The sequence below is a fragment of the Mastomys coucha genome, chromosome X (assembly GCF_008632895.1).
Source record: "Mastomys coucha isolate ucsf_1 chromosome X, UCSF_Mcou_1, whole genome shotgun sequence".
NCBI classification, from domain to species: domain Eukaryota; kingdom Metazoa; phylum Chordata; class Mammalia; order Rodentia; family Muridae; genus Mastomys; species Mastomys coucha.
This window is the reverse complement of record NC_045030.1, coordinates 145,609,711-145,621,027: the sequence shown is the minus strand read 5'-3', so window position 1 is coordinate 145,621,027 and position 11,317 is coordinate 145,609,711. Positions and strand designations below refer to the sequence as shown.

The window sequence follows — 11,317 nt, the reverse complement described above, 5'->3', positions numbered from 1 at the left end:
TTCCTCCCCAACTTGCTTCTTGGTCATGATGTTTGTGCAGGAATAGAAACCCTGACTAAGACAGGTGATTTCCATCATATCCAACAAAATCAGTGGCTATGTGTCAGACAAGATGCATAGAAGATGCTTAGTTTTCTTACATCGCCAAGTACGGAACTCAGGTCCTTGTCAGGGCTAAATAAGTGCTCCGCTACTTACCCATATCTATCCCCCAGCCCCCACCTCCAGCTATTAGGTAATCTTTAATTCGCAGGGGAAATATGACCTGGTTTCTCCAAAATTCACCGAGGCTAAACTTTTAAAAGTCACCCCACTTACAAATTGCAACTTTTGTGTTTTTTTTTGTAATGTTATACCAGCTGTATAGAAAACTTACTGTGTTTAGACAATGCAAATGTACAGGATAACAAACTTTTCTAAATATAAGGACTTAGGAAACATTCTACCTAAGTAACTTTGGAGTAAATGGCTAGTGGAGAGGTCTCCCTTTCCACTAAGCTTCTGATGTTCTTATGTTATTCCAAGATCTGTGTAAGTTGTCACTGAGTGGGGTTGTCTGAACTTCATTTCGGTGCCCCCTGGTTTCTTTTTTTTTTCTCCTCCTCCATACCACTCTTTTTGATTATTGAGATAAGGTCTCATATAGCCCAAGATGACCTGAAACTCACTAGCTGAGGATTATCTTGAACTGTTTGCCATCCTTCTGCTTCCACCTCCCAAGTGTTGGATTGCAGGTATACTCTACAAAGCCCAGCTCCCAGTCCCAATCCACCATAAATAGATAATAGTAATAATAATAATAATAATAATAATAATAATTTGTGAACAAATTTATATAGTACTTGGAGTTTGTAGCATGTTTCCTTCTTTATCTCAGTTGTATCCTTTAATTGACCTACGGTGGGTTTTTTTGTTTTTTGTTTTTTGTTTTTTGTTTTTGAGGCAGGGTCTGTGTATCCCATACTTGTGTAGAATGACCTTGAACTAATTCTCCTCCTGCCTTCATCTCCTAAATGATTGGATCTTGCAGGCACTTGCCACCACATCTGGCTTTAATCTCAATCTGACAAAAACGGATTGTAACATTGACAGTGCTCTGTGAATATACTTAGTATTATGAGTTTGCAATATAGCTTCCTTTATATCTTTTATCTTCCTGGTTGTACTGCGTGTTTCCTTTTTCTCCATTTCCTTTCTCTTCCTTCTCTCTTTTTTCCTTTCCCCCTTTTCCTTTTCTTCTCATTTCCTAATTCCCTTAACTCTCTTCTCCTTTTCTTTCCTTCCCTCTCCCTTTTTCTTATTTGAGGTAGAATCTGTATAGCTCAAGTTAGTCTTGAATAGAATAATGTAGTTGAAGATGACCTTGGACTCTGGATCCTTTTGCCTCCTACATCTCCAGTTCTAGGATTATGGGTATTTACCACCATGCCTGGCTGTCCTGGTAATTTTTTTTGTTTGCTTTTTTTTTATTGTTTTGGTTTATTGATATTTGGTCTCACTGTAGCCCAGGCTGGCTTGGAACTTCCAGTTTTCCTAATAAGCCTCCCAAGTAGCTGTGATTACAGCAGTGCACCAACAATCTCAATTTAGACAATCAGCTTTTGGATGACCAAAGTGAGATTAAAGAAAAATAAGTAACTTTTTTTCCAAATCCTGTATAAACAAGTCTTAAGTCCCACTTCTTGCCTCAGTGCTTTGTAAACCCTCCAAGACACAAAACTTTTTCTACCTTGCCACCTTATTTTTTTCTTCCTCTGTGCCATCAGGGCTGTATATCTGGTAGTGCGTTTACCTCAGAACTTTTGTCAATTACTTTTGGGTAACAAACCACACAGAAATTAGAATAAAGATTGCTTAATACAAATCAGAATTCGGTGAATTGGCTGTGTTATTTTCTGTCTTGTCTCTTATAAAAGAGCAGTTGCCATAGAGACCAGAGGTCTTACAAAGCAAGACTAATTTACTCTATGCCTGTGGCTCTTGATTAAAAAAAAAATTCTCCTGCTCATGCACCTATAGTCACAGCTTTTCAGGATGCTGAGGCAAAAGAGATTGCTTGAATGTGGTAGTTTGGTGCTAGTCTTGGCACTATAGTGTGGGCTAATCACTTAAATACTATATAGAATCATTAACTAGCATCAGGATATTGTTTTTTTTTTCCTTTTTTCTTTTTTGACTTGGCATTAACTAGTAAAAAGAACTCAAAACAAATGTAAATAGCATATAAAAAAGAAGGCAGAGTCTCCAGAGACAGAGACAGATAGACAGAGACAGAGAGACAGAGAGACTGTGTTTATATCTGACCCCTGATTGTCTCCTCTCTAGATAGGGAAGACAGTCAGGGCCACAGGTGGAGTGGCAATCAGGAAATTGTCCTGTGCTGTTCTTGAAGCTCACTAGGAAACTGGCTAGGATGCCCTGAAACTCATTAGAAAGCCATTTGAAAGTTGTTGCTAAAACTCACTGAGAAACTGCCCAAGGGGTGCTAATGAAACTAAGAAAAGCACCTTTGAGACTTTTGTCACTAGGTGTACCATAGGACTGCCATGTCCCACAAGACTGGCAGAGAGAAAAGCTGTGAGATAAGGAAGGGAAACTAGTCTTCTCTTAGTGTCGCTCTAGTGCCCTCTGCTGACTGTACTGAAAAAGTGCTGGCTGTGACTTCAGGAGAGATGTTCCCAGAGTAGGGTATTATTTCTGATCTTGTGTTTTACTGTCATTGAGATGTGAGTCTTGGCTTTGGAGGGTCAAATCAGGGTGGTTCTAGATTTCTTCCTTCCTCCAACACTGCTTTGGGTCTATAGATTAGCTTTTTTTTTTTTTTTAAGGTTTAAAGTTAGGGCATTGGATGGCTAACTGGTGGTGCTTTGCTAACTAGCAGAACTGAAAATATGCTGTTTTTAAATCCTTTGTTTCTATAGAAATATAACTTTCTCCGGAAATATTTTTCCTGGGTTTATTTTTTCTGTCCCTGGGTGTCTTTTAGGCAGACTTTATCTGACACTGTTTAGAGTATAATCTTGTCCTGATAGAGATTTGCCAGGAATTGTAGTCTTTAGGCTTTCACCTCATCTGGAGAAGAGGTCGCCCATCATCATGAAAGCTGTGAGTCCTTGCCACAGAATGTAAATGGCTCTCTGGTTCCCAGTCTATCCTACCTGGCTGCTGAGCCTGCCTCTCTTACCTTGCAAAACTTTGACCCAATGCCTGGTTTTCACAGCCAGCAGAGCAGTCAGCTCCTTTTTGTTCACTAATATCTATCTGCACAACTCCTGGATCTTGTGCTTGCCTTGGGAGACTGAGGCCCCATGGGCACTTCTGTTTTCCTTTTTGTTGTCTACATGACTCTGCCCTTGCATCAGAATTTGTCACCAATTCATCACCTTCCTTTTAAACATTTCATTTACCCACTGCCACTGTCACCCCATCCAGGCCACATCTGCCTCTCTGTGTCTTAGGGCCAGGTATATAACTTGAACCTCATTTCAGGGACGGATGAAAGGATTATTAGACCTCTATATTAGTTTTCCCTGAAGTCCCACCTTAATGGCATTTCCCAACCCCGGCCTGAGTTAAGCTTCCTTTCTAAAGGAACTGAGACCAAACAGAATGAGTAATGGATTTAAGAAGACTAGGAGGTCATTATTCTCCTATATAACAAAAGGCATGGCCTGGTCATGCACTTTAGGCTATTCACTGGAAGGAAAAATATTCTGAAGATAATTACAGCTGATAACCTGCAGGTGTGACTCACATTTTGAAGTGTGATCTTAGACTCATAAAACAGCAAAGTTACTCTTCCCTATTTCATTCTGATGACTGGACATGTGGGTGTGTTCTACTTCCCCAAACTCAGAATTTGACTTCAACATGAATCGCAAGCTAGGTCTTCTTTCCACCACCAGAGTTCTGCTTACCTTAGTTGTCTTTACACTATGAAGATGTCTTGACCTCTGTCAAGAGCACTGAAAAGGCTTCAGGGATGGGTATTCATCATGGCTGCACTGTCTTCTTATTTTGCACTTAATGCAAAGTCTTGCTGTGGCCTAGGTTGTCCCCAAACTTGCAATTCTCCTACTTTAGCCTCACCCCTCTACTGCCAGAATATCAGGTGTCTACCACCATTCCTGGCTTTTGCTGTTCTACTCTTTTTGTTGAAGACATTTGGTGTTTTTTTGTTTGTTTGTTTGTTTCTTTTTGTTTTTGTTTTTGTTTTTCCCGAGACAAGGTTTCTCTGTGTAGCCCTGGCTGTTCTGGAACTCACTCTGTAGACCAGGCTGGCCTCGAACTCAGAAATCCACCTGCCCCTGCCACCCAAGTGCTGGGATTAAAGGCGTGTGCCACCACTGCCCAAAGACATTTGGTTTTATTCTCACTACAAGGTTAATATCCTGAAGCAGTTGTTTTCATCGTAAGTTTATACTTGACTTCTCTGCCCTCCCTCAGCCACCTCCACTACCTGAAGAACAGTGCCCACATTTTGCTTCAAGGTCAAGTTCTCAGTCTTCTCACTTTCTGCCTGGATCCTCCTGCACTCCTGTGTATTCTTTACAGTTTCCACTGACTCATCCCTCTGGCATGCCTCCATTTCCTGCCTTCATGTTTCTTCATGTCAAGACCTCCATGGAATGTCCTCCCTAATGCTGCTGTATTCCTTTCAAGTTGCCCTACACATTTTGTTTGTGGAGCTTTTACATCTCCACTTTGAACCTGAGGTGAATATGGTCCTTCATATTTCCATTATACCAAATTATAATATTTCATCCACACTGCACCTGGTTACCTATAGAATTCATATTCTTTTGTCTTCCCAAGACTTCACTTTGTACTTACAGTAAAAAGTCTGTAGTTGTGACATTGGTAGTTAAACACACACTCTGACTTTTCCTTATAAACAGAGGACTACAGTGTAACAAGTATCATCTGGCAATTCTGTTTTCTGTTTTTATTTGTTGTGCTTGTTTGAGACAGGGTCTCACTGTGTTGCTCAGGTTATCCACAAACTCATAATCCTTTGTCTTAAACTCTTGAGTTCTGGGATCACAGATATGTACCACCTGTGCCTGGCTCATTCTTAACCACAGTCATGATTCCTTGAAAATTGGTGCCAAATTTTGGCTTGTTTTCTAATACAAGCATGAATAATTAAATCCAACTTGAGATAGCATATAAATTTAGTATAGAATGGAAATTGACAAAGCATTTTCTTTTTAAAAATTGTCCATCATTTTCTTATACTGATCTGGAAAAAGATGTCATTCTGTTATGTACAAAGTGAATAGCAGTATTCACATAGCAGGGCCGCCAGGCAGTGGTGGCGCATGCTTTTCTTTAATCCCAGTGTTGGGAGGTAGAGGCAGACAGATTTCTGAGGCTAGCCTGGTCTACAGAGTGAGTTCTAGGACAGCCAGGGCTACAGAGAGAAACCCTGTCTCGAAAAACAAAAACAAAACAAAACAAAACAAAACACATAGCAGGGCCAAGCAACTGAACCTGATTTATGAGGCGTGATGAAATACTGTGTGCTTAGAAGTTATCAAAGACCACTTCATTGCTACAAAACAAAGAAAATACACAACAGGATGGACTCCTGGTCCTTTGAGGCCAAGGAATATATCCCAATTTGGTGTGGGGAATGGTTGATTTTTTTTTTCTGTTGACCACATGTAGGACTGTTTCGGCTACCAATAGAAAAACTCAGAAGGGGTTTTGTATACTATTAAAATAGCACATACGCTTGATTCAGGATTGATTGCAGCCTTCTAGAGCCAGCTCCTTTAGGGCTGGGGGAGGAATTGTCACGATGTAGGACACATTCATCTTCCACTGGAAGGACCACTGTTCGCAGTTACCCAACTCAAGTATAACATAGTGAATGAAAAATGAGGACATGATGGCTCCAAGGTATGGTTGAGAAGGTTTATTGTCTAGAGAACTGCCAGAGGAATATGGAAGAGTCCAGACTGAACATGGTCAGCAGACTAATAAACAGGACCATGAGAAGAGAGAGGAAGAGAAGGCCAAAAGAGGATTTCCTTTCTTGTGGACCCAAGAAAGTCTGTGAGAAGCAAGATGGTTCATAGCTGAAGTTGTTAGACTTTATAGGGAAAGAGAAACTGGGGAAAAGAAAGTGAAAGCTCAGAGCCTGGGGAGGTTTAGAGTAGGGGACAGGGTTTGCCAGCCAGGATATCTTTGTAACTGGTACTTTTAATGTTGAGAGATTCTGGGATAACCCAGTGTCCAGTATCCACTTTGATATGTTAAATAGACACCTCAGCCATTTGTTCAGGTTTTCTTTGAGATCTAATACATAAGACAGGCTCCAGGGACAAAAATAGGCTCTAGTTGCTCACTGGGCATGCCCCATCATGGTTCTTTTGTCTTCTTTCCAAGCATGTCCTTAGTAAACGATGCACTAAGACAAACTTGACTCTCCTGGATAAAAGGAGCATTTCCTGGGTTTAGACTAAGGACTTGCACCCTAGAGGTGCTATTCTGACTAGATTCTGTGAAGGGAGTGGGTTTAGGAGACAAAATACTGAAATGAAAATGGAAGCCACATGTCTCCATTTGAAACTACCAATTAAGAGCCTGAAGATATAATCAGTGTGACAGGTGTTGGAGACATGAGATACAGAAGACCTGAATGAGAAGGGAAAATGTTTTTTTGGAGTAGTGTGCTTACTTGCCTTTACTTCTTGTCTTTGCCCCAAAGAGCCACAATTTTCACAGCTTCACATTTGGGTTTTTTCATCCCCAAGGAATTGCTTGAGCTTGATGGGCTTAAGCTGTTGTCTAAGTTTCCTTCTTTGAAGAAATCTCCCAGATCAAAGAGGGGAAAGGTTGTAAGGTTCAGGTCCACTATGATGACCCTCTAGATACTTGATGATACCCTAAAGGCTGTTACCATGAGCTATAATAAAGATACTCTCTTGTGAGGATCTAAAGGACTCTATTGTCTTATCTGATTTGTGATCCTTAATGATGTTGTAGAAGGGATGTTTTGGCAACCATCGGTGGTGGTGGAACATCAAAGGAGCATCTTCAGATCTTGACCTTGTGCTTTTCCATGCTTGGCAGCAGTTTCTGCTTTATTGAGGCCAGTCAGACCCCCATACTCATTGAGGTACTAGGTCTTCTCTATTGGCAGCTGTTCAGACGATCAGATTGCTTTATTTTTGCACTGAAGTGAAACAGATGTCAAATTCAGTCAGCTTTTCCCAATGCTTGCCCATAAAGTTGGTGCTGAAGCTGTTTTCTAAGCCCTAGGCATGCTCACCATGCTGGAGCAGTATCAGATTGTAGGCTACAGTGGCAGCAGGCTAGAGGTATAGCACCAGTTTTTTGTTTTTTGATTACATTCCTCCTTCATATATAAATATCTTTTGTCAAGGGAGCAATAGAAAGGAAAATACCATGCTGTCTCCCAAATGCAAACATGTTTTCCCTGGAAAATATAAATGGGGTGTAGTTGAAAATAAAGTAGTTAGTAAATAAAGACCTTTGTAGACAAGAAGTGTTAGGTGGCAGACATCAGCCTTCCTTGAGGAGGTGGAAGGGTTCAGATGAGATCACTTTGATAGAATGTCCCAGAACTTATCAAATACGCATTTGTGGGAACAGGACAAAAAACTGACTATTAAAACCCAATCACAATAGCTGACTCAGACACAGATAATATATCATTTTGAGGAAATACTGTGCCAAAAACTGTCTTGGCCAGGCATAGTGGCATACTTAATAATTCCAACTCCTGAGAGTTCAAGGGTGGGATATGTTGTGAGATCCAGTCTCAGAAAAACTAGGACTGGAGGTATTTAGGGTCTATTATGAAATGCTTGGCTTATGTGCATAAAGCCTTGGGCTCAATTCCTAGCACAATAACCCTGTTACCACAGTTTTCCTAAATATTTTCTTTTTTTAAGATTACTTTTCTTTTTTTACAGTCTAGTCATTGCTCACCTCCCAGTCCCTCTCCTATAGTTCCTCATCCCATTCTTCCTCCTCCCTGTCTCTAAGGTGTCCCCATCCCTCCCCCATCTAGGCCTTCCCTAAATATTTTCTTAATGTTAGCACAATTAAAAGTTTGGGGGGTGGTCAAGGATATATTTTAAAGTTTAATTCCTATCAGTTTTATACTGGGCCAGAATCATTTTCTTCCTTTCATATATTTAAGAGTATACAACATTTTATTGTGTGAAAATATATCCAATATAAAAATGAACATTTTAAGTATGTTGAGATGTAGATTCAGTGGCATTAGGTAAATTTTCCACTGTTGTACAGCCATCACCAGTGTCTTTGTGTTGACAGCATTCCATCCTGTCATACTGAAACTTTGACCCCATTAAGTGCTAACTATCCATTTCTCCTTCCATTTTCCAGACCCTTGGGACCACTATTCTGTTTTTGTCTCTATAGTTTTGGGTACTTAGGTACTGTATATAAATGGAGTTACATGCTTTTTTTAAATCTAGAGTACATCATACAGTATAATGTCAAAATTCATCCTTATTGTAACATTATGACAAAGCATCCTTTTTGGCGCCATGAGGATAGTGAGATGGAACATCAGATCTTATGCATGCTATGCAGGTACCCTAACTCTGAGCTACATTTCAAAGTGCTGGCTAATATCCTGTTGTACATGTATACATTTTACTTATGTGTTTAACAATGACCATTTGGGTTGGTCCTAGAAAGTATAATTATTTAATAGTAAGGCCCAAATTAGTTTCTGTTTCTCAGCTCACCAAACTCAAGGGTGTGGTGTTGAGATTCTACCAGCTGGCTTCCAGGAAGTAATCCCATCTACAGTGTTGTATTTTTAGGGTTTGGGTTGTCTTTTCTTCTACCATTATTAGCAGTCCAGGTCGTTCCAGGTTGATCTTGGTGTTCATTTTTCTTCCTTGTACATTCCTTTTCCTCCATGGTCTGTGTTATACCTAAGTTGCCTCTATTGGTACCCCAAACTCACCTCCAGGCTTTAAATATTTCCTGCTTCTGTTCACTCTGCATGTAGGATGCCTTTCCTTGAGTCCTACACTCAGACAGCTAGCTGCCTACATGCTCTTCACCTGGGTGCTCCTGAGTCTTTTACATGAGACTTGTCAAAACCTCAGTTTTTTCAGATGTCCTGTGCATTTTAGTTATGTGTACAGTCTTGAGATAATTATAGATTAAGTATGTCTGTTATGACATTGGGATAAAATTGTCTAGACTTGTTGGGTGCATTGGCACATATCTTTATTTCATACCTTTGAGAGGCAGAGGCAAGTGGTGGATTTCTGTGATTTTGAGGCCAGCCTTGTCTATACAGCAAGTTCTAGGCCAATCAGGGCTACACAGTGAGATTCTGTCTTTAAAAAAATTGTCTTGATTTTTGAAGTGAGTTATTATTAGATGGACTACTTCCTGTTTTTGCTAGGAGTATTTGTTTGAACCTGGGACCTCATACATAAAGACAAATGCTTTACCACTAAACTATATCCCCAGCTCATTTTTTTTCAGTATAATACTTTATTTTCTATTAAATGAAAACCAAGAAAATGTCAAGTTAAAAGGCAAAACCTTTACCCCTTCAAGAAAAAAAATACAAACTGTGTGATACTTGTATAACAGGTCATATTTTACATTACACAATATAAACAAAATCACTAGTCTACATTTGTTGCTTGAAGCTACACATGAACTACAGATTAAGTGGAAAATGGGTTTACTTTTTTGGTGCAAATAAACATCTTGGAAAAACATACAGCATGCAATTTTCAACTGTATGTATAGGCTGACATAGTCCAGTCTTAATAGCCACCACCTCTCCCTCCTCCTCTTCCTTGTCCAAAATAACCACCTCCATAACCCCTTCCCCAGCTCATTTTTTAAAAATTAGAATTTTTATTTGTTAATTCATTGGTTCATTTATTTAAATCCCCTCCCCCATGTGTGTGTCTGTGTGTGACACAGCTATGGAACTCTGGAGAACTTTCAAGAGTCATCCAATGAATGGATGTTGGTTCTCTCTTATTACCATGTGGGGCCTGGAGATCAAAATCTGTTCATCAGGCTTAACAGCAAGCATCTTATCTGCTGAACTATCTTGTTGCTCCAAACTCAAGTTTTTGTTTTGTTTTGTTTTCTTTTTTGTTTGGGAGCAAGGGCTGCTAAGTTACTGCCTAAGCTTCCAGAGTAGCTGAGACTCAGGCTTGTACCTTCAGGACAAGCTAGGAGTAAAATTTTAATCTTTATGTGTAATACTGACCTACAGTTACTAATTGCCTTTTAGCATAAAACTTCAGTTCTCCTAGGGACCGGTAGAGAGTTTTAAAAAAATATGTTGCTATGTTTATTTATATATGAAACAGGGTCTTACTTTGTAGCTCAGGCTGCCCTAAAACTTAATAATAGCAATTTCCTGTCTCAGTCTCTTGAGTGCTGTTATAAAAGATGTGCACCACCACAGAATATGAGACAAAAGCATCCTGAGTTTGAGACCAACCTGGGATATATGGTGAGACCTTGTTTCAAAACAAACAAGTCAGCTAACAGATTGCATATTGAGCACTACATGTCATTTGTTTGCCACTGGGGTTCTTTGCCACTTGTTTATTTGCAGGAATTTTGGGGAAGCAAGGTTATAATAAGCAAAGTAGAAAATATATTTGTCTTTGTGGACCTAAGAGTCGATGGTGTTTGTGGTACTATCTAAATGTGTGGTTGTACTCTGGTAAATTTTTATTAAAAAATAAGGACAGTATAGACCCCTGGCTGGATTTTGTTTGGCCAACAAGTATTTGTTAGCCAACCACTTGTGTCAAAGTTAAGTGTATGTATGGATTTGTGATTAATTGCTGGCCTAACTAGGGTTTAGTCTCTACTAAGTGGTATAAATAATCGATCAGATAAACTGGTTAAGGGTTCAATGATCACTGTTTTGTTTTTAAAGTCGGTGCTGTAGAAGATATCAAGTTTTGTGTATGTGTACCTTTTTTTCTAGTGCTGAAGATGGCACATTTCCTTATAGGTTCTTTACGGGTACCTGTGCACAACTCTTCCAGTTTTCTGGTACAGCAGACAGCGGTCTTTAGTAACTGTTTCCATATAAGAATAGAAAAATGACAAACGACTGAAATTAAAATAATTCCTTACAAAAGTTTTGGATTTATGTAAGTAAAACAGTAAAACAGCTCTAATACCTTTCCAGGCATTGTTATCTTCAATTCTTCAATCAGCTAGAAAAACAGAGTACTAACTTTTTATATGCTTCTACATCATCTTTTAATTCTCTAATCTTCATTTCCTTATCCTAGCAATTCCATAG

The 11,317-nt window shown here is 39.5% G+C and overlaps 1 protein-coding gene across 6 annotated transcripts in view; it reads left to right on the top strand.

The window, feature by feature from the left end:
* Shroom2 (shroom family member 2) overlaps nucleotides 1-11,317 on the top strand; it is a 185,609-nt gene that overhangs the window by 86,661 nt on the left and 87,631 nt on the right. The gene's annotated exons all lie outside the window — the stretch shown is intronic.